Source organism: Phodopus roborovskii, unplaced genomic scaffold (assembly GCF_943737965.1).
Source record: "Phodopus roborovskii unplaced genomic scaffold, PHOROB, whole genome shotgun sequence".
Classification (NCBI taxonomy): Eukaryota; Metazoa; Chordata; class Mammalia; order Rodentia; family Cricetidae; genus Phodopus; species Phodopus roborovskii.
In genome coordinates this window covers 20,470,061-20,493,673 of record NW_026126407.1, presented here as the reverse complement: position 1 = coordinate 20,493,673, position 23,613 = coordinate 20,470,061, and the positions used below count along the sequence as shown (strand labels likewise).

The 23,613-nt window shown below is 49.7% G+C and overlaps 1 protein-coding gene across 13 annotated transcripts in view; it reads left to right on the top strand.

The window, feature by feature from the left end:
- Positions 1-23,613, top strand: part of Rai1 (retinoic acid induced 1) — a 97,723-nt gene that overhangs the window by 52,962 nt on the left and 21,148 nt on the right. Inside the window, exon 1 of one of the 13 annotated variants that reach the window (XM_051180524.1) lies at positions 21,385-21,522. The exons of the other annotated variants lie outside the window; for them this stretch is intronic. The gene's annotated coding sequence lies outside the window, so the exon portion shown is untranslated. Of the gene's footprint in view, positions 1-21,384; positions 21,523-23,613 lie in introns of those variants that run through there. 13 annotated transcript variants of the gene reach the window in all.

Genomic DNA, 23,613 nt, shown 5'->3' with positions numbered 1-23,613 from the left:
TGAGAATTCTTGGGTTTCATGTCATTTATATACTGGTCCTCTTGTTTTCCTGGGACAAGGCAGGTTAGTGCTTCCGTTCATCAGGATAAGATGAAGCTGAGGTGAACCTCTTATCACCCATCCTTCTTACTCACCTAACAGACCAGGTGACCTGCATCACCAGGTGTGTTCCTGCCCTCTAAGTCTTTGCAGGCTACTTGGAACCAGTGTGTAGATGCCCAGGTAAGTCATTATTATCTTGTGTATTGTCACATTAAGAGCTGCAGAGAGCTGAGGGACCAGTAAGTGGACACTTAGTTAAGAGGCATAAGGTATAAGGAAGACTTTCTGATGATGATGCTGCTCTAAGAAGTTTGGGGAAGTTTTAAGTATTCTGTTTTGTTTTTTATGGTTCTGGGGATGGAGCCCATGTCCTGTGTGTGTTAGGCAAGCTCTACCTATGAGCCATACCCCACTCATGTCTATATTTTAGATTCCTACTTTGCACTATGTTCTAGGTATTTTCTACACCATTGTCATACTCCATTAACAGACATAACCATGTGAAAAAAATCTCCTGTGGACTGTAAGTTAAAGAGCGGGGAAGGGGCTAACCTGGCCACCTCAGCAACAACTACAAAAGAATCAGGTGGGAGGGAAGGTTGCCATACTTAGCAAAAGGAACAGCATTTGTAATTTTAAAAATATGTTCATGGGAACAGTGATGGTATGTCACCCATTAGTACTGAGTATGAGCTGAGGGAATGATGTGATCCCACAGTGAAGCCCCAGAGGCCTCTGCCTTCCTGTACTGTTAGATACCCAGTGACAAACACACCTCCAGGCAAGGACTCTGTTATTGACTAGGAGATGGCACCAGGCTGGGGTGTGCACCATGTAGTAGCCTCCAGTATTTACCAGACTTTTCCTTTAATCCTGCTGCATCCAGGTTCAAGACACCTGTCGAGAAAGAGGCTGAACAGAGACCAGAGTCTTGCCTGTCAGCAGGGTTCCTCTACTGCCCAAGCTGTCCCTAGGGATAGCCTCCTGGGTGCTGGGACTAAAGGGGTGCATCACCTCTGCTGGCCTCACTTTGGGTTTTTGAGACATGATCAGGGCCTGCTCATTAGGCTTAGACCGTCTGTCTCCACCTCTTCAGTCCTAGGATATTTACAAGCTCTCCTGGGGAATCAAACTCTGGTCCTCGTACTTTTGACAAGCACTTTGTTGACTGAATGACCTCCCCAAGCACAATCTCAGACTCTTAAATCCCACCATTTGAAAAATAAGATAACAGACATTTGTGACCCTGAATACATTTGAGCCTTAACCTCTCCCAGGTCCCTTCTACCTTGTCTTTCCTGAGTCCCGAGTCCACATTCAAGTTGGAAATACTTTTGAATGCTCTGGGAATTGGAGAAAAGTTCTTGTTCTTCTGCAGAAACATAAGCTTGTGTGTGTGCACACACTCATTTTTCATTTGATCTTAAGGAAGTGTCAGGTCTGAGATGGGTGTTTGGGATGCAGGGGAAACCTGTTGGTGGAAAGGCCACCGTGCTGATAAGAAGCTGGGACCAGAGAAGTTTATGACTCTACATGTTGTATGCTGGCCTGTGTGCAAGCCTGGCACCTGAAGTGTTTTGTATAAAAATATGTGGCATACATACCTCTGGCTATCATCTTCAGTTCCCTTCCCCCTTTCCATAGCTCAGGTTTGTGACACTGATGAAGTTATATTACCACTGAAGAGCTGACCTATGTATACATTCTGCCATTCACACTGTACATTAGGCACAAAAGGGCCGTCTCCACCTTGTTGAGGGGCAAGGGAACCTGGAGCAGGGCAGTGTGGTGTGGATTACTCCTGGGCAGAGGCAGGGCCAAATGTTTCTAGTTTATAAGGTGGGAACAGTTGGCCTAGGCTGCTTCTGCCTTCTGGGTCACAGTGAAGGCTCAGTTTAGAAGAGGAAGATTTCACATACCTGGATAGGCAGGATAAGCAGTTGTGAGGGGTGGGGGAGAGTACTTGAAGCCAGCATAGCATTGGCAGCCCTGACCACAGTGGTCTCAGCCTTGACCTATCTGTTGCCCCCAAGGAAGCCTACGTCCTGCCCATGTTCCTCCTTTCTGTAGCCCTTAGTCTCTTGAGGCTTTCCCAGGCAGTGGAACCACAGGCAAACAGTCCTCCTTTTGTAGCAGACTACCTGCCCAACCTGAGGACCATCTGCCCAGCAGCAGCCCCTGCTACTTGTAGCTAAGCAGAAATTGGGACCTGCACATTGGCTTTGTGGTACCTGTAATCAGCCCCACAAGGCTCCTGCCATGGACACCGGTAAGTGCTGCTTCTGGGGCCTACTTGAAATACACCTGCTTATGCTCTTAAGAGTCAGCAATCCACCAAAACAGTCCCAGATGTTGGCAGGAGGGGCCAGGACTTGGTTTCCCCTCCCATGGACTAGCACAGTGTGTGAGGTCCATTGCAAGCTTCTTCAAGTTCTGGGAGGTGCGTGGCCCAGAGGCCTCCCTCCTCAGGGCCTCTGATACCCCATCTTTGGGAGAGGAATGAGCTCCCGACTCCTTCTTAGGCCTCCTCCTTTACTGTGCCCTCATCTCTTTCTTTCCAGAGACATTATAAATCAAACGGCTTAGAACGTAAGGCATCAAAAATTCTGAAACCTTCATCTATTATTAACGCTGACAGTAAATTCCCCCTTCGAGCGTTTTACATAGCAACTGTTACCAAGACTCACTGGTAGAGCTGCACTCAACCACCAAATCCTGGTGGCTCTAGGCCGATGTCTGGGCCAGCCAGTTTCTGGGCCATACTTGTTGACCACCTGAGCACCTGCCAGCCTCTCCAGAGGCTGCTGGAGAAGTATCTCTTGGCTAAGGAAACAGTTGGCATCCTGCTGAGAGAGGGTCCCAGCTGCTTTTGCTGATCCCTAATGGAAGCTCCTTGCAGAGCCAAGCTCTAGGCCACAGAAAAGGCCCCTGAAGCCTTCTGAGGCTGTGCCTAGGGGTGGGGATGGGGTCTGAGAGGGAAGACAGGAAAAGGCTTCGTAGATGCTAAGAGCTGTGCAGATGTTGTTTACAGACTCACCCACCTGTCAGCTAGACGTTCCTGAGTGACTGTTTGTCTGCAGGCGGTTTCTAAGCACCAGGGATTTAAAACAAAGACAAAAGGCCTAGTCCCTGTCGAATCTGGTTTGGTAGAAGACAGTGGTGTCAAGCTTTAATTGCAATGGAGTACAAGAATCAGTGTGTATATCAGGAACCCCTCAAGGAAGAGGGTCAGGCAGAAGATGGGTGGGGGGGATGGCTGCCTAAGATTTGGAAGGATGAATAGGGTCTGTGGATTTTCAGCAGGACTGGCATGTGATCGGGTCCTGGAGCAAGCATTAGCCCACTGCACAGGTGCGTTGCAGACTGATCTGTTTGGAGAAGGAGCTAGAGGAGAAAACAGGAGAGGCAGTTAAGGCTTAGAATGTAAAGCAAAGAGTGTCTGTTAGTGGGCCCTGGGAGCCTTGGAAAGTTTTCAGTAGGGAGGAGCACAGTCAGATTTGAGCTTGGGTAGGCAACATTCACATGTGCTAGCACAAATTAGGGAGAAAAGGATCTACAGAAGTTCAGTTAGGCCCTTGCTACATACCCAGCCCCATGTTGGGTAGAGTAGTATAGCCTTGATATTAGTTCTGATAAGGGCCTGTACTATGTGGGCCTTTCCTGGGGCAGAATGGCTAGCCAGCAAGTACCTATCACAAAATGGCAGGGCTTAGGAAATGGCTGGGAGTAAAGTGTTTGCTATCCATTAAGAAAGGTTGGCACGGTGGAACATACTTATAATCTCAGTGTTGAGGAGGTGGAGACATGTGGATCCCTGGCCAGCCAACTACCTCAAATCAGTGAGTTCCAAGTTAAGTTTCAAAACTTAAGGTGGAGAGCAATTGAGAAAGTCATGATATCAGCCTCTGGTCCTCTATATACCCCCCCCCAACTAAAACAAAACAAACAAAAAACCAGGACTTCCAAACAACCATGGGGTCAGTGTCAGCAGGCCCTCTTTGTAGTAACAAATAAGATCGTTGTTAATTCTAGAAAATTTAGCAAATGGAAATCCTAGGAAAATGGGCTTTCTTGTGGTCTTCCCTCTCCCCTAGTGCCTGGTCACATTTGGGTCATAGCCTGAGATCAGGCAACTTGTGTGTTTAAAGGTAGGCGTGATACTCTGGGTAACACAGCTTTTGACAAACCTTACCTGGGGTACACAGGAATACAGGGTCCCTCCCCAAAGGATAAATGGAGAAAAGTAAGCCATGAAAAGGCAGGTAGGCTGAGTGCTCAGTTCCTATTTTTAAGGATGAGTTGGGCTTTTCATACCTGCACCTAGCATAGCTCTCCATGCATACCTAAGGGAGAATCAGGGAAAGAAATGAGTGGCCACTATTTCCAAGGTAGGCAGGCAGGTTTGGAGACATGTTGAGCCATGAGTGCTGGCCCTGGGTAGTAGGGCACTGGGTACACAGTAAAGGAGGGCTTTCTGGACTAAGGTGGGTTAGAGGATAGTATATGAGTGAATTGAGCACATAACCTCTGTTCATTTACTTAGGAAGTACCAGCAAGAGGGTAAGGAGTTCAAAGCCAGCGTCAATTATATAGTGAATTCAAGACAACTCTGGGCCATATGGCATACTGTCATCCCCCTACCTCCAAAGGGGAAAAACAAAACAAGAAACCTCACCTACAGACTAATGCTCAGACCAGAGCTGCAGGCATGTGCTCTACAGTGTCACAGGTGGGTGAGGATAGACAAATGACAGACAGTTCCAGCTGTACACTCAGCATCATGTTGGAAGGCAGATAGGAATCAGTGACTTAGAGAAGGCTTGGCCTTTAGGGCCAGACATACCAGGGCTTAGTCTATCTGCCTTCTAAAGACTCCTAATATCAAGGTGTGGCCAGCTGAGTCCTGGGTAGCTCTGTGTTCTGCTTTGGAAAGGGCCTATCCCTACCCAGCAATGTGGCAGGTATAGCATCCTGCTATGCTGCCTGGCTTTGGTTTCTCTGATGTCTTAAGCCCTGTGCAGCCATCTAAAGTTATAATTGGTATTAGACCTCCAGCACGTAAAGTCTTCACCAGAAAGATCCTTTTCCCTCTCTGGCCCCAGCTGCCCAGAGATGGCCTATGTGCTTCTTCATGTAGTAAGGGCCTGGGGTGATAAGTACCTGATACTTAAGCAATTTCTTAGGTTTTTGTGTAGTCATTTTTGTGAGCACATACCATATGCTAGTGGGTGGGTGCTCTGACAGAAACAGGAACTATGGCCTGGGGGAAGCTACTGCCACAGGGATAGGGTTTCTGGGAAGGGATCCATTGTGATCTGAGGAGAGATGACCCTTGTGTGATGGTGACAACACATTAACAGTGCGCCAGGCAAATGGAGAGGGTGGATCATCCTAGGATAGTGTGCCCAATGTGTACAAAACCCGGGGATGCAAGAAGGCCCTTGAAGGCTTTTGTAGTGGGCATCATGGTTGGAGGAAGCTGAGGTGCCTGAGCTAGGAACTCCTGAGCAGACACCACTAGCAGACAGCCTCACTGCAGTCAGCTACATTCTGTACTGCTCAGGGCTGCGGAGTCAAGCTTTCACCTCCTCATTGAAGCAGCATGTTCTTCTGTGTGCCCTGATTGACAGGTGGAGTCCTTCCCTGAAAAGTTCCCATCCAGCCAAAGAGCCATGGTTGGGGCCTCGTGGTAGAGTGTAGTGTATATGAAGCCCTGGGTTTTATTCCTAACAACAAGCACGTGAGTGCATGAGGCAGGAAATTTGAGAGTGGTGAGCTGCAGGGACGGGATTTGGCTAGCAGGCAGGCAGAAGAGTCAGTCAGGAAATAGCTTTAGGTTATGAGAAGATCCAAGTAGACAGTGGGAATAAGGGGGAAGGGATTGTTTGTGTGTGTGTCTGAGAAGTCATAGTAGCCTGGGCAGAAGAAGAGTGGGGAAAAATAAGTGTCACCTACTTCCAGCACTGCATTGGCTGAACTGGGGGCCTCCATGGGACTTGAAGAGGACACTCTCTCCATCTAGGCGGTAGGAAAGCTGCCAACACAGTTTCCTGTGTGACTTTGTTGTTGTTGCTCATTTTGTTTTTTATGTGCATTGGTGTTTTGCCTGCATGTATGTCTGAATGAGGGTGTCTGTTCCCCTGGACTGGAGTTACAGGCAGCTGTGAGCCACCACTAGGTGCTGGGAATCAAACCTGGTTCCTCTTGAGTTAATGCTCCCAACCTCTGAGCTTTGAGCCATCTCTCTAGCCAGTCTCTCCTACACCCTTATGTATGACTTTGAACAAGTGGATCACTTTCTTAGCTTGTGAGTCCTGTGGTAACACAGATGAGGGCAGTGTACATGGCTCATAATTTTCCCAGCTGTGACTATGGCTAGACATGGTTGTACCATGGGGAGGAAGGACACACAGAAACAAATGGAGGAGAACTAGGAGTCCCTAGTACATGGACCATCATGTGCCCCAGATTCCCTCCATTTCCCTCTTCCATCTACCTTTGTGCCTTTGGGGTGGTCTTGTGACTGGTAGAGGTGATGAGAGATGCACAGACCCTCCTACTCATATGTTGCTAGGGCTTCAAGGCCAGTGTAGAGTTGGATCATGTATCATGGTCTCCGTGAATCCTCTTTTTTTGGGGGAAAAATCTTTCCCATGGAATTCCAACTCACATGACCTGAAATAGGTTGATCAATGGCACTATTCTGTGTTACTAAGTTATTTTCTGAGTCATACACCTCCCTTTTCTAAGCAGTTGGCGACCCATTAGGTAGGAGTAACACCCTTGGCACCTACCGAGAAAGGACAGGCCTAAGCTGAGCTGCACTTTGTGAGTACAGGGCTTCTCCAAAGGGTCTTGGAGCCTATGTTGTGCAAGCTTTGTGGGATGGGGCAAAGTTGCCTTTGAAGTCAGGAGCCCTTGTTCCTTGTACCTCACTCTCATTCATGCTTTTCTGTGGGAACTGGCCACTGATACTTACCACTGTTCCACCCTCAAATTGGCAGTGAAATGAAGTGGTTAGAGTAAGGATAGGAAATTGGGTACAGAGACAGACACCAGACCTTTTAGTGTGTGTCTGCATGGAGGTATGTGCATTTGAGTCCATGTGTACTCAGAGGCTGAGGTGTCAGAGCGCTTAGAGCTGGAGTTACAGATGTTTGCCGATGCTCTAGATGGGTGCTAGAAATTGAACTTGGGTCCTCCAAAGAGCAGCAAGTGCTTTTAACTTCTAAGCCATCTCTCCAGCCTCCAGACAGAGACCAGACTCATGCAGCTCAGGAACAGCTATGACACTCAAGCAAGTCCAGTGTGCAAAGTCCTTGGGACCCAGAATGTTTCTGACTTGCAAAGCCAGAGATGTCAGGATACAGGCTACCAAGTAGTCTGGAGGCCTGGATGTGCCTCATTACAAACATCCTGAGTACCAGCACAATTTTCTCTTACTTATTTTGTGTGTCTATGTTGGGACCAAGAGATAGTCTTGACATCACCCAGCGATTTGGGCAGGCAAATGGAACAGCAGCCGTCTGAAGTACCTTCAGTTCACAGAGGAAGAGAGACAAGCATACAGCTGCACAGCTCTTGTCATCTCCATTCTAATATCCATGACCCCGTAGGCCACATAGCCAGCTTGACTTGTTTGAGGGTGGGAATGTGCTTACTTGCATAGGAGGTGTTTAGGAGAGGGTACTAATATTGACCATGCAGGTCAAGTGGGTCTTTTTAGAGTCTCTTGTAGCCAAGAATGACCATGGACATCTTGTCTTCCTGAGTCTATATCCTGAGTGGTGGGATTACAGATGTGTACCACTACACCTGGCTTGCCTGGAGCCTCCTAATACCAGGCAGACACTGTCTTCAGTCTTTGAACTGGTTCTGTAACTTACCCTGAGCAGAATTTGGTGCCACCGTGGGTCTGAATTAAAGGAGTACAAGATCTTGTGTTTCACTTTGGGGAGCATATACTGGAGGTTGAACCTGGGGTCTCACAAATGCTGAACAAATGGTCTGTCACTGGGCCACAGTTGTAGTCCTGCTTTACTTCCTAACTTTTCATTGGCTGGCCTATAGGAAGAACATGGCTCATAAGTAAACAGCAGATGAATTTTTGCATACAGCAAACACTTGCATGTAACTGACTTTCCAGGTGAGAAAGGCAACATCGCCAGCTCCAGAAGTCTGTCATGTTTCTCAGGTGTTTCCACCAGAGGGTCATGTGTTGATTGCTTTCCTTAGTGTCTTGTCCATATTGTGGGTAGGGGTGGTTTGTTTATCATTGCTGTTTTAGCTGTCATAGTGTATGTGAAAATTTGGGTTCTTTCTTTCTCTCTCCAGCCTTAGTGCTGGAGATGGAACCCAGGACCTTGAACATACACTATGCACTGCCATGGAACACATACCAGACTTGGTTTTCTGAGATGGAGCCTTGATCTTGGAACCCTCCTTCCTCTGATCCCTGAGTGCTGGGGTTGCAGGTGTGCACTAGTCCTGGTTGAACATTTTAAATGACCCCCCCAAAGGCCTGTGAGTCTTCTTCTTGGCACTTTTGGGGAAGCAGAGAATAATAAAACATCTCTAGGTCACTAGGAACCCGTGATCAAAGGCCCATGAAACTGCCTCTCTCCCTTTCCTTTTCCCTACTTGCAACAGCTTGCTCCCCATGCTTCTGCCTACTAATTTTACAACAGGCACAAAAGTGACAGGCCACCAATAGTGTGTGTGAATAATAGACTCTTTTCATCCCAGGGAATGAATATACCTTAAACTCCAGTGATGCCTGAAACTCTGGATAATACCTAAACCAAACCTACATACACTTTTTTTTCCTTCCCTCCCTCCCTCCCTCCCTCCTTCTCTTCTTCCTTCCTTCCTTCCTTCCTTCCTTCCTTCCTTCCTTCCTGTTTTTTGTTTTTTGGAGACGGTCTCAATAAGTAGCTCTGGTTGTTCTGAAACTTACTATATAGACCAGCTGCCTCTGCCTCCTGAGTGCTGGGATTAAAGGCATGTGCTCCTTTGCCTCCCCCCTTCCCCCTTTCCCCCTGCTTTTCTTTAAGTATGTTTAAGATTTATTAATTTCATGTGTATGACTGTTTTGCCTGCTTGGTTTTATTGGTGGTGTTTTGGTTTGGTTTTTTTTTGTTGTTGTTTTTTGTTTTGTTTTGTTTTGTTTTGAGACAGGGTCCCTCTACATAGTCCTGGCTGTCCTGGAACTTACTGTGTAGACCAGGCTGCATTCAAATTCACAGAGGCATTCCTGCCTTTGCTTCCTGAGTGCTGGGGTTAAAGGCATGAGCCACCACACTCCAAGCTGTTTTGCCTGCGTGTATATCATGTGCCTTGTGCCTGTGGAGGTCAGAAGAGGGTGTCAGATTCCTGGAACTAGAATTCAGAATAGTTTTGAGCCACTGTGTGTGTGATGGAAATTGAACTCAGGTCCTCTGTAAGAGTAACAAGTACTTTTAACAGCTGGGCCATCTCTCTAGCTCCAATTAGATTATTGTTGTTGTTTATTATTTATGTAGCTCTGGCAAATGTACAACTCAGTATGTAGATATGGCTGGCCTGGGATTCACAGAGATCCATCTACCTCCACCTCCCAAGTGCTAGGATTAAAGCTATGTGCTACCATGCTTGGACACATGTACTATTCTTCAATGTTGATATATACCTAAAGTTTAGTGCATAAAATAAGTACAGTTAAGAGATGACCAGCAACTAAAGAAATTATAGCAATGGTAATATACTTCAATAAAATTAATAAATGTACAAATTCTCAATATGTAGAATTTTCAATCTAGTGTTTTCTGAGTGGGCTTAACTATAGGTAACTAAAATCATGTAAAATAGAACCATGGATAAGAGGACAGTTGTCTGGTGTTTTTCCTTCCCACTTCTGATTAACCCTTTCACAGTTACAGTGCAGGAATCTTCTGAATACAAAGATCTACTGTGCTAACTTGCCATGAGTGTTTTAGAGCATGCAGTTTTTGTGTTATTCCCATCTGATGCCAGGACACTGCACTCACTTGAGTGAGAGGATGACTTCATCTGCCTCAAAATTCAGAAATGTTCTTGTGTAGTATCATTTTCCTGGAACTTAGGGGGCCATACTATACACAGAAAATAAGATTTTTGAAGGTTCCCTTAAAAATTCTGTAAAGTAAGTTCTATACACATAGTGTGGAACATTGATCCCCAAATGGCAACATGTAGGCCTTACTATATGAGTCACATGGTGGCACTCCAGCACATTCTAGACCCTGGCAAAAGCAGTTATGCAATACCTGACTATGCAGAACTCATTCACTGCACATGCAAGGATCCCCACACATACCCAGAGACCCATGTGATATATGGGAGATAAAGTGGTCCAGGAATTGTACAGGGTACCTCTGGACCAGAGTGGGCCCTGTTTCTCTCTATGTGCCTAGGCTTTTGGGACAAGGATCTAGGTATTTTTACTTGTGGTTGGTGAAATTGGCTTTAAGGGGAGCCAAGAGAGCTAGCTCATTTGCTCGAAAATAAGGCTTGAAGGTTTTAAAACCTAGCTGTCAGAGAGCAAGACTGCTTAGGAGCTGCCCTGGACCACCCAGAATGAGCTGAAGAAATGACAGGCACAGCAGCTGCCGACTGTGAACTTGCCATTGGGAAGATCTGGCATGCAGGCCTGACTCCAGTAGTTCAGTCAGCCTCTGTCCAGCAGAGCCAGATGCCTGGGAATGGATTCACACAGAAAGCTGCCGCTCATAGCTGGCCTGCTCTTCCCAGACACCCTTCCATCTTGACTGAGATTCTTATAGGTTGGTTAGTATTTTTCTTTTCTTGTTTGGTTTTTTGAGATGGTATTTCTCTGTGCAAAAGTCTAGGCTGTCCTGGAACTCACTGAAATCTGCCTGCCTCTGCCTCCCAAGTGCTGGGTTCAAAGGCGTGCAGTACCACCGCCCTGCTTTTTCATTTTTAAAGAAGAGGGGAGAGGGTGTGGCTCAGTGGTGCAACACCTAAATGTTGTAGGCCTTGGGTCTGCTCCCTCTCACCATTAACAAAACCTAGAAATCGTATCACAGTTACTGCTCCACTGGCCTTCCCAGTCCGATGTCTAGGTGACCCAAGTACAGGGGTCCTTAGACACCTGTCCCAAGAAAGGAGCCAGGTCTGACAGGGAGTGTCTGGGAGGTTGAAAGGGATTCAGGGAGAAATGCATCTTTGTTGCACACCCATGTGGGGCTCTTTATGTAAATGGTTTCAGTGCCTAACAGGAAGGAGAAAAATGAGGCTTTGATGTGAGCCTCAGCATCTTTGTCAGACCAGTGCAGTGTCACTCAGGCTTCAGGGTGGCCTGTTTCTATTAAGGAGCTGTCAGCTGCTCTCAGACCACAGGCCCAGGGGCCTTTCTGGATGGGGGTGGTCCAGAGCTGTCTACAGAATGCTGGTATGAGTGTGGGAGCTATGTTGGGAATATCAGCCCAGCCTGGTCCTGCAGTGGGTCTGAATTCCCTAAGCACCAGAGCTATGGGCCACCCCAATATAATCAGAATGCCAGGGAAGAAAGGGGAGATGGAGATAGGTGAGGCCCATCATGGCTGGCTGGACAGCACAACATAGCATATAGTGGGACAGATTTCCTTCCCCAGCAGGTCCAGATCCAGGTACAGGAAAGGATCCTGCTGCTATACAATCCTATACAATCCAGGGTGCTTGTAGAGGGACCTCAGGTCCCAAGGAACCTTCTAAATCAGCAAAGAATGACAGCGAAGCCAGACCACCAAAGGCTAAAACTGGCACATTATGCTTGGTCTAGAAGGATATAAGATGCTTACATTGTATCTATGACAATGTTCTATTAACCAGAATTTGGTTATACCAGCTCCTGTCCCCATTCATTCTAGAAAACACAGAACTACTGGTCTTTTGGTGGAAAATATGAAAAAAGAAAAAATAGGTCCAGCCTCTTAGATGAGAAGACATTGATGTCAACTTTTTGTGTCACAAAATTGGGATTGAGTTGAACACCTGCTTCTGTGCCTTGTTATGTATCGGACCCTGGCATTTGTTGTAACAAGAAAAGCTCTTTGGAAGCAGCAATACTGTGGGCAGGGATTTAGAGGACCTGCTGTGCTGTGTGATCTTACAGGGATCAGTTGATTTCTCTGAGCCTTGATGCTTGCCTCTGTGCAGGAAGAGAGACTGATGGTGATTTCTTAGGCTCTGCTTAGGGGATGTGGATACGTTGCTGTTTCAGAGACCTCACTGTTACAGCTTTGCCCTCTGTGGATGAAAGAAAGCCTGGTGTTATTTGTGTCAGGGCAGGTACTAGATGACACTTACTGAGCATGTAGTCAGTGGGGTACCAAGGACCTGGCTGGTGATGCCTCCAGCAAGCATGTTCCCACCTCTTGCCAAGGGATTTGCAGCTTTGAACCCTAGCCCCGACCCAGCCTAGAGTCTGGTAGCTATTTGCCAATTGCCTTGGTGAAAGCATGTGCTTTGCATCTGTTAACTCCTTGGTGAAGGGAGTATCTCTTGCTGTCAGGGTGATGGAGCTGGGGGCTGGGCATAACTGGCCATAGGTATGGGTCAGCATTAACTCTTAGTCCTATTGCAGTGCTCATCAGGGCTCCAGGGGTCTCAGGATACTTCTCAGCTGTGTCCATGACCCCTGGCAATCAAGTTGGCTGCCCAGGACCCATGTTCAGAAATACCGTGTTTATGGTACAGCTGCGCCATCACTTATTAGATTTCAGCTGTTTTCAGCAAGGGCTTCACACATCACAAAGCTTCCCTGACTCCTGGCAGCAGAGTTCCATCAAGTTTTCCAAGCTCTGTCTGCTGATATCCTGTGCAGAGGAGAACTTTACCCTGAGGAGGTAAGGTGGCTTACCAGGGTCACATGGGATAATAGTCTGGTTGGCCATTTTAGAAGTCTTGGCCACACATTCTGAGGTGTAGGATGATATGGTTGAAATTGAGTTAAAGGGTCAAGCCTTGGGCCACAGACATAAGAAAAGGAAGCATATACAATAGGAACACTTTCTTAGTCTTCTTGGGCTAGGTGGGTAAATGCTAGGTGACAAAGACTGGCAAGATATCTTGGTACTCATCCATGAGGGAGATAGAAGAACAGGACTAGGCCATCTAGTGTTTAGAAGGCTGGATGCTGGTGCAGTTTGAGGGGCAGCTGAGAGTGTGCCAGAGGGGCTTACAGCACACAGGGTAGGACTGTGATAGACAGGCTGCTCAGCAGGAAGGAGGCTAAAAGAAGCAGGTAGAATGGCTCTTCAGACTGCACAGGAGCCATTAGCTGTGTGCTGTGGTCTTCCCAGAGTCTGGAGTAGAGCTCCTTTCTTTCCTACTAGGCCACCTCAGGGTTGGAATTGAGCAGTGGCAATCATTCTAAAAGGAGAAACAAAACAAGACTTAATATTCCAATCAACATTCAGGGGCTGGCTCTGGCCAAATGTGACCCTGCTTCATCTTACTTGTGTCCCCAACATGGTACACCAAGAGACTATTGCTGAGAAGTGTGGACATTGAGGACTGAGGGACACAGGGACCCACTTAGGGCATGTAGAAAGCTAGCACTTAGTGAGGGCACAGGATATGAGTTTGTAGACTTCTCCTAGGGGTTTAGGAAAGGTGTATGCAATGCAAAGGGAAGAACTGATTCCAGCTGCGGGAGCTGGGAAAGGTTGAGACCTAGTATCTACTGAAGTACAGGACAGCTGCAGCCCAGGAGGTCTTAGGGCTGAAGGTACAGTACACTAAGGTGGGGTGGGAGGGCTCTGAGATGAAGGATGGGGAGCCATTGGAGGATTTATAGTAATAAAGCACGATGAACAGAGCTTCTATGGAGATACAGGAGACTAGAAGAGCCCTCTGGGATGTAGGCATAGAATCTGTGGTAGCTGGGTATGTGGCATGCTCTGTACTGTGGAGTGAGATTGAAGGGACCTTGGCAGGGGAATCCATGTAAATTGTTGTGGGAAAGAATCTATGGAGTGAAGGAGCATTGAGGATGCCAGGAATATACTGGATCCCAATCAGAAGATTCAGAGAATAAGAAGAGAGATGGGGCCAAGGGTCTTTGTCCTCAGAGAGGCCAATAAGGGAAACAAGGAAAACAGAATTAGGGCAGAGATGGTCAGGGCTACGGGCTCACCTAGTACATTCAGGCCACCAGCTGTGGGAATAGGGCAACATAACCAGGGGTGGAAGGATGAAGGAGTTGGTATCAGGAGAGCTTGAGATGGGCCTGAGTGAGGCCTCCAGACAAGGTCTGGGGTTCAGGATTCTTACCCACTAGTCAGGAGGGAACAGTCTATCTCCCAAAGGGCTTTGGGGCAGCTAGGCCTCAAGGACAAAGGCAGGCGGGGGCAGGGGATGGAGCCTGTAGCTGTGAGCTTAATGGCCCCGGAAAGGGAAAAAAAAAACCCATAAAGCTGCAGAATTACGGGGAGACATAAACAGAGCTGTCAGGCATTAGCTGCAGGGAGATGGCTGAGCAGGGTAGAGCTGCGATCCTTGTGTGTGCATAAAAAGACAGAAGTTATCAAAGGAACCAGATTAAGGAGCTGCTGTCTCTGCCATACTCAGGCTCCCTGGCAGATTCCTTTCTTATGGCTCAGCCTGCTGGCTCTGGTCACATGCTGACCCAGGGGCTGGATCTTCAGGATTGGCCAGGGCAGGGGGCAGAGCTGCCAGTAATACTGATGCCTGAGTGGGCAGGGTACCCAGCCCTGCTGGCAGAGGGTGGGAGCCAGGTCTAAGGAGGGAGGCGGCACTGACCCTGACAGTTTATGACACTACACTCACACACCCTGCCATCTTCATTTTTGCTGCTGTTGCTGCTGATGCTAGCTAAGCACTAATGGATCTAAATTTCATCTTAAACCATCCCCATAGTCCTCAGCAGATGACAAACTCCTGCTCTCCTGAGCTTCAGAGACACCAGTCTATGAGTAGGCATGTACTCTGCCTGTGCAGATATCCCCACACGCCCCCCCACCCCCCAGCCCCTGGTCCTGTCAAGGAAGCTCCCAAAGATTCCAGTCTTGACACTCACAGGTTACAGAGGGATTCCTAGTGGTGTCCCAAGTCAGGACAGGGTTCTGAAGTGGGTCTTTGGAGTAGCTAACATGTAGACAGGAACCTGGCCTGGGGGTTCTCAGGCCCACTTGAGTTCCTCAGCCCAGGCACCATGATGAGGGTCTGGGAATTATTTGCCAGGTTCTTAAAAACTTTAGGGAATCATGTTTTTCACAGGCTAACAAAAACAGCAGTGGCTTTGCTTGAGTGTGCAACTTCATAGGTCTACTTATCCACTCACTTATTTGACGACGTAAGACCATCCACAGCCTGATCCCTCCTGTCCCAACTCACATGTCTATCAGAGGCCTGATTTGTGCTTTTGAGTTTCTTAGGACAGCAAGTGGGCATCTCTAAGTGCAATTGTCGGGGAGAAGATCTTTTGTTGGTGGAGGTTTTGAACGCTGTGAGGGAAAAATGGGCAAGGAGCCTGGGAGGCTAGTGGCCATGGAGCCAGCCCATCTAGTATGTAAGGAAGATGGGCATATCTGAAGAGGAGGGCACCAAAACATATACAGAGCCCCAATAGAGGATATGTGGCATTGTCCGTTCTGTTTACCTTTGCGGAGGTCCACAACCATCACTAGGAGATGCCCTTCCTTCATAGCATCTATCCTTCATAGCTTATCCTTCATAGCTTATCTATCCTTAAAGCTGCCCAGAGGGCTGCCACACACAGCTATTCATCATCTAAGGAAACTTCATCTCTTTATGTCCCAGCACCTGCTTCCATCACCCTGTAGTAGGAGTGGTTCTCCCCATTGATTCCCAGTGAGATCAAGCAGGACACTTAAGGAACGTGGCCACCACCAGGCAGGCCTCAGATCCCACCATCCTTAGCTGGACATGAAGGTTTGGTAGGCTTTGAGTCCCGTGCTGTGATACCCCTTTGTCCTGTGAGCTTCCAACATGTGCTGGGTTACCTGTAAGTGTTGGCCCTCCCTAGTTTTGGCACACCAAGAGTTGTAAGTCATACTTGAGTTGAGGACATGCATTGGCAGTTAGTAGTCTGACCTCATCACTGCTCTCTGGGAGATAATCCAGCCTCATCCTAATTGAACTCCATTACTTTCCCCTCACTATAACTACTATGAATCATAGCATGCATACATCGGGTAGTGTCACCTGTACTTGTTTGTACTCTGCAGCTCACTGTTGCTTGGCACATTTGTGATTTGGGTTCCACCAGTCTCATTTCCACACCCAATTAAAAGCCCACATTTTCAGGCCTTTGCCTTTCCCCTAGGTAATTCCTGCATATCCCTTAGGACTCAGGACTTCCTTGGGGTTATCCCTCTGATCCTGTGTCCTTCCCAGGAAGTCCAACCTTCGCCTGTTCATCAGTGTTCAACTGTCTTTTACAATGGTATTGGTCTTTTGCTGTCTCTGGCTGCTTTGTCCCTAGCACCTATATGGCATAGAGTAGACACTTGGGAACTGCTTCTCAGATGGAAGGATAGCTGGGCAGATTGGTGGATGGACAGGTGGGTGGTGGGTAAATAGATGGATGAGTAAGGAATAAATGTATGAATGGGTGGGTGTCAGAGTGGGTGGAGGGGCTGTATAGGCTATTGAAAAGCTCAGAAGTCCCAGAAAGTGAGCTTCAGAGCCTGGAGCAAGTCTCTGTCTTCAGTGGGCCTCCGTTTCTGTGTAAAATGGTCTTCTCAGCTCCTGTAGCTGGCATGAAGGTGGCCAAGTAGACAGCAGGTCAGGCGTGCCAGACAGGACCACAAAGGCTTGAATGGAGCCCCTGCAGCCCTATAAGGACCTTTCTTTTCTGAAGGCCCTGCCCTGAATAGAGTTGAGGCCAGGCTTCAATTTAAATCCAAGTCTTGCTGCTCCTAAGACATCCTTTGGCCTCTCAGGATTTAATTGTGTTTTTCTATAAGATTGGGTGTTTGTGTTCCTTACGTTTCTCTGGGGATGAAAACATTGCCACAGTTATACCCGAAAACATGGGACTTAAACCTCAACTACATGTAGATTCCTGTGCCCTGGCTTTGCCTCTGGGCCAACCCACCACCCCGGCATGATTTATGTAATGCTTTTAGATCTTTCTTCAAATACACAAATGCCCTAAGACCTTTTTTGCGCCTTGTCTGCAAAATGAGTGCTGACAAAAATGTGACTGATGCTCAGAACAGAGGGCAGTGCCTGGAAAGTCAGTGAGACTGGTCAGAGGGTGATGGTAACAGGTATTTCTGTTTCTTAGTGACTCTCTTGGTCCTAGGAAGTGGATGTTTAATGTTGTCCCTACTTAAAGGGTGATGAATCACAGGCCCAGAGAGAGGTAACTCTATGAGGTCACAGAGCCCATAAGTCCCAGGGTCTTGGGTGCTTGGTGTTTATTTCCAGACTCTTGTGAGGACACTCTGGAAAAAGCAAGCTCTAGACCACAGGGAGACACAGCAAGCTATCCAAAACCTTCCACAAGCCTGGGGCTGCAGGGGCCCCAGCCATCTGCCAGGTCAGCTCCACCCAGAGTTGATACATGTGACAGGACTCTGCTCAGGCCACTGCCATGAGGCCTATCTGCCCAAATGGTGTGTGTGGCCACCGTAACAGTAACCAGCTGGTGGGAGGGTTGGGTTCAGACTTGCATGACTCCCAGGAGTTCCTATCTTCCTGGCCACACCTTTGCAGCCAGCTATGACCAGTTGGGATTTCCAGCCCTTTGCCTCCACTATAAAAAAAAATATGTCAATATTTACCTTTTCAAGGGACGGAGAGGTCCCAGGTCTACTCAGGTCTGCTCTGACAACTTTGTCCATATTATCTCTTTTAATCTCTACTTGCACGGGGCCTCACAGCTCAGGTTAGGAGTAGGATTTGGTCCCTTCAGCAGTCCTCAGTTCCTAGCCTTTTGGGTTCACAAACCCTGGATGGCATGTTGTTTTGTTGGAAAGATTACTGGAGAATGTATTGCTGGGCCACACAAAAGGGAGAGGAAGGACATACAAAAACTTAAGAGGTCCTTTGAACACCAGCCCTGGGGTTCTCACTGCCTGGGTACCCTGTGCCCACCCGTGAAGATCTGTGTAGACAGTGGTCAGGCCCAACTCTACCCTATGGGGACCTTAGTATCCTTTGTACCAAAAAGAGTGCAGGCTACAGGAAGTTGCAACCTCTAGGCAGCCTGTCTCCATCCAGTCATGTCTAGGTGGAGGCAGGTGACCAGCAGCCCAAAGGATGAAACTTTACTCATGTAATTGGCGCTGGCTTTCTTCTAATTTTACTCCCATTGTTTTTGGGCCCTTGGTTGGACACTTAGGGGACTGCAGTGCTTTCCGCTGCAGATGACTGCCTTTGCACAGATTACTTTGGGCCGGGACAATGGCCACATGGAGTTTTTATTTGGATCCATATTGTCAGAAGGTGCTTCACTGTGGTAGAACTAGTTAACCTATTTACCCCCATCTGGACCAGGGCTCCCTCTCTTACATGTTTCACCAGCCACATAGAGGCAGCACCGTGTCTATATCTCCTACATGCTCAGAAAACTGAGTGAGTGGTATCCCGATGAACACCCACAGACCCAGGTCTATCTATGAAGGGAAGGGCAGGCATGACTGGAAAGAGACCAAATCCACTGCCGCCCCCCAGGGGGGATAGTCTTATAATAGCTCTGCCAGTTGGATGCCTAGAATATTTTACAACTTCAGAGCATGAAACATGGAACAGTTAGGTAAAGTGCCCAAGGTTACCTGGGTATGTATGCAGGAGCTGGGATTTGAACTCTCAGCTACTCACTGTCAGGACTTCATCGTGGAGGATATGGAGTGATTGCATCTCTCATTCAACCCTGAGCCCCATGAGCTTTCCAAGTACCCTGGCTGCTTTAACCTTCGGAGCCTTTCGGGAGTAGATCCAGTCTGCCATTCTTTACCATTTATGAGGAGTTCTCCCACAAATTTCCAAAGTGAGGCCACTGTGGGCCAGGCCAAGTTAGCTACGTGCAGCTGGAAGAGGGTTAGGGTTAGGGTTAGGGTGATGGTCTGAAAGCCAGGGAGAGAGTTCTAGAAAGGTTGGCTGCAGTCTGAGGCAAGATTCAAGTGGGCCTGGGTACAGAACCAACACACAAGGCGGAGCTGAAGTATTGTGTTCACTGTGAATGAAATGAGCAGTGTTCAAAACAGTTGATGATGGACTCAGCTGCCCAGGCTTTGTGTTTTCTCTTAAGTCCCTTCCCATTTCATAGCTGTTTGGAGATGGTAATCAGCCAGCTTCCCACTTAGACTCAGGAAGGTCCCCAAAGGTCCCCAGGAAGTTTCTCTAGGTTGCCCTGGAACAGAAGATGCCAGCTCACTCTCATTGAGGCTGGTTGTATGAGAGCAGCCACCAGCATGGCACAACTGAAAATCTCCTTTTCCTGTGGTGAGAGCAGCTGCAAGCCCAGCACTTCCCCACCTTGAGAATCTGTTAGATCAAAATCAGAGCATTAGTCTAGTGTTGGCAGAATAGCACTGCACAGGAACATCCAACCCCAAATGAATTTGTAATTTATCACAACAGCCACGCATATTTAGAAGAATGTGCTCTGGGTGACATTTATAGTCTTCAGGTGAATGAGAGCTCTGTGGAATTCAGTCTCATGCTAAGAAGTCCTGATATAGAGCGAGCTGGTCATGTGACACTTCTCTCCAGTCCCTGTTGTCCACCCACCCACCCCCACCCCCTGCAGACTGCTGTTCTGAAATTTTATGCCCACTCTTCATCCCCAGCCAGAGGCCCAGCTTAGAACCCTGTAAGGGTGTGTGTGGAGGGGTGGGGGATGGACGAGTAGAGTCTAGTCTAGAACAGCCTTTTCTATTCTTTGTTGCCATCTCCACTTCTGGAAATGAGAAGTGACGTTACACCTCAGGAAGGATAGTTGAGGCCGTGGAAGTGAAATTTTCTGGAGGCACCAAGAGGTCTCTTCAAACAACATCCACCTCTGCTGAGGGGCAGGGTTCAACAGTGACAGGGGAAGAACCTTCCAGAACTGAGGGAGGGCAGAGCCGAGTGTGTACCATCCCCCCAGGACCTTGTTTCTGCTTAGGAACCAGTCCTCTTCCCCTTGTTAACCCTGCCTGGCTTCCAGGTCCTTCCTAGCTAAAGCCCTGGCCTAAGTCTGTCACAGCCACCCTAGGTATCAGCCTCTGATCTGTCTGTTAGGGCCTCTTTATCTGCATGCTACCACTGACCCTTGAGCTGCACTTTTGAAGATGAACCCAGCCAAAACCCTGGCCCCTTGAGGCCGGCTCCCCCCTCCCCCAATCTAGCCAAGTCAAGCCTCAAGAGTGCCCAAATAGGCTGTGTTCTTTTCTGCTGCTAAACCAGTGGATCTCAACCTTCCTAAAACTGTGACCCTTTAATACAGCCAGCCCTTCATGTTGTGGTGACCCCCCAACCATAAAGCTATTTTCGTTGCTATTTCATAACTGTAATTTTGTAACTGTTATGAATCATAATGTAAATATGTTTCCCAGTGGTCTTAGGCGACCCACATATTGAGAACCGCTGTGCTAAACCCATGATTTCTGTGCCTTGGATGGCCACCACTTTCTCCGCTTTACCCTCTTACTGCCATAAGTAACTGCCTTCTCCTTAAAGAGGGAGGCGTCCTGAGACCCTAAACCATGAGACTTCTGGATTGAGCTAGAAACAGTCTGGAAAATGCCAGGGTACTTGAGGGACCCAGTTAAATGCTGGTCCTGGCTCGACTGCCCATCTGATGCTCAGCTCTTCTAAAGAGCAGAATGAGGTTTAGGTGGGTGGCCTTTGGGGAAGAAGGGCAACCACACGGACATGAACTTCCTGCGACCTCATTCTAAGGGAGGAAAGGTCTGAAGGAGGGGCGCCAAGCTGGGGTTCTCCCTGGGGCGAGCCTAGGCAGACCAGCAAGAAGGAATAAACGGATCGCCAGAGCTTCCTCTGTGCTCCTGGCATTTCCCCTGGCTCGGGCAGGGGCTTGCTTTGAAGATTCCGGCAAGACCAGCTCATTGCTGCCCAAATGGCTTATTTGTCTAGTGGCCAAGGGAGGGGGACTGGCGGTGGGTGTCAGCGCCCCGCTTGGCGCCGCTGCTGCCGAAGGGTCCATGGAGTTTTAGCTTCTGCGAACTAGAGGATGTTGAGGCCAGGCCGAAAACCCCAGGGGGACTCGGTGCTCGGGCCGGCTGTTTCAGGCTGGCGGGGAACTGGAGCCGCCTCGCACCGCCACTCCACGCAGGGTGGGAGGGAGCGAGGGAGGCGAGGGGACGAGCGCCGGCTCCCCGCCCCCATCCCACCCGGTTCCGATATTTAGCTGAAAGGCACGCGGCTCCTAATCGGCCCTTTCCAGGCGGAGATGTAGCGGCGCTTGCCCGCGCAAGGGCGGGGGCCGGGCCGGGGGAGGCGCGGAGTCCGGAGCCTGCGAGCGAGGTGAGGAGCCCGCGTCCTCGGCTGCAGGAGCGGGCGGGCGGGCGCGCACCGCCGAGGCAGATTTAGAAAGGGGGGCAGGTTAAAAATAACCCTCTTCGGCTGGGAAGCTCGCGCTCACTCTCTCGCCTCGTTCGGTGCCAGAGGACTCCAGGGGAGGTGGCGTTGGGGAGGGCAGCGCGGGATTCCCCTCCTCCGCCGCCGGGCGGGGTGCCGCCTGCACGCCACGGCTGCACGTGTGCGGGGCCGCGCGCCTGGGCCCCTCGGCCGGCCCAGCGGCGCTCTCCCCAGCCTCGAGCTTCTGGCTACCGCCCCGCCCGCACCCGGCGCGGCTGTAGGAAATGCTCCTTTATTCATTATTTACGAGCATTAATAGGTTTGGGGCGCGCGTTCTGGGGGAGGAGGCGAGGACGTCGCGGGGACCCCATCGTTCGAGGGAAGGGTGCAAGACCTGCAAGAAGGTCTGCGGGGCGGGGGGCTCTCGGACGCTGTCCTTCGCTGGCGTGCACTTAGCCGAGCGGGTTGTGGGGGCTGCAAGCCCCTCGTCCCGCCCTGCACGGCCCTCGCCGCCGCGTCCCTGACGCAGCCCTGGCCTCATTTATCATCATCTTTGGTCAAGTGGAGTGTGCAAGGAACAGCTGCTTCACTCGGCTGACTTCCGAGGGCGGCTACAGCGGGAATCAGGAAAATGAATGATGGAGGCTGGGGGGCCGCCCCCAGGTCCGGGTGCAGGCAGGAGGGAGGCGGGAAGCATCCTGGCTGCCTCTGCCTCATGGCAAGCGCAGCGCCCCCTTCCTCTCCGGGCGCCCACAGCCCCTGCGGATCTCTGACTGAGGACGGGCGGGTGTGCCGGAGGTCGCCGTGACCTTGCTGGGGTCAGTGGGTTGGGCTGCGGAGGAGGCGTCGCGGCGTCTTTGGTGGCCCTATCCGGATTGGCGGAAGGCCGGGGAGACGAGGAGGGGGAGGGGAGTACCAATGGAAGGTGAAATTTTACCTGCCCCTGAGGGAGTCCTGCGGATTTTCTCCGGGCGACTGCCGTGCTCTGCCTTTGTCTTACATGGCCGAAACATCTGTAGCAGTGGCGGAGAGGCCGCAGACCCCACCCTCCGAGCGGCTCCCTGTCCAGCTTCCCCGCTGCAGACCTCAGTGTGGGGTCTTCGCCTGCGCCCTACCCCGCCTGGTGTCGATGGGGCGGGGGCTGGTTGCAGAAAGGGTTAATGGCCTAGTCGCAGACCCTAATTGTCAGAGCTAGGCCCCGCTTCGTTCCAATTACCCTAAGTAGAGACTGAATGCGCAATTAACGGAGTCAGCTTGCCAACTGGAAAGCTGTCCCCGCTTTCACATTGAGCGGAATACTCCACCAGCTGACTTGGACGAAGCAATTTCCTCCGCTCTCCCCTTTCTCTCTCCTCCAGCCCCTTCTCTTTTTCTCTCTCCTTAATAATAAAATTATACCAAGCAGTTTGCGGTGTGGCAGGCGGCCAGAAAAGCGTTTCTTTAAACGCCGCCGTCTCACAATTAGGCAGCAAGAGGATTTGACACGCCGAGGCGGCCTGACAGGCGGCTTCCTCCCCTGGGGGCCGGTGCTGGAGGGGGCTCCAGTGCCCGGCTCCCCCATATGGAACCAGCACTTGGAGGGGGCCAGGGCTACATTTCCCGTGCTGTCAGCTTGCTGCAGTGAGAAGCCCTTGGGGCAGGCAGCAGGGGAGGTTCCACCCAGGCAAGATCTTTTGCTGCTGGGGTATAGAGAAGGAAAGCCATGTTTTCTGTTTTCTGTTTGACAGAGAGGCATCTGAGGCACACAACTGCTGAGCCTGTTGGACAAGTCACTGGCCCTATCTGGGCTTCCATTGATCTCTGCGAGTTTGGGATTGAAATATTGAGGAAGAATGTGCCATGTTCCTGGGGGTTGGGTGCTTTCCCATGCTGATACTGTTTTCCAAGGAGGTTAAAGACAGCACAGTCTGTGAGCCAGAGACCCCTCTGCTGCTGCTGCTGCTGCTGCTGCTGCTGCTGCTGGGATAGTAGACCTAGAATCCCTGTGGCCATGTAAGAGCAGCTGCCATGAAAACACCAGGGACCAGTACCCTGGAA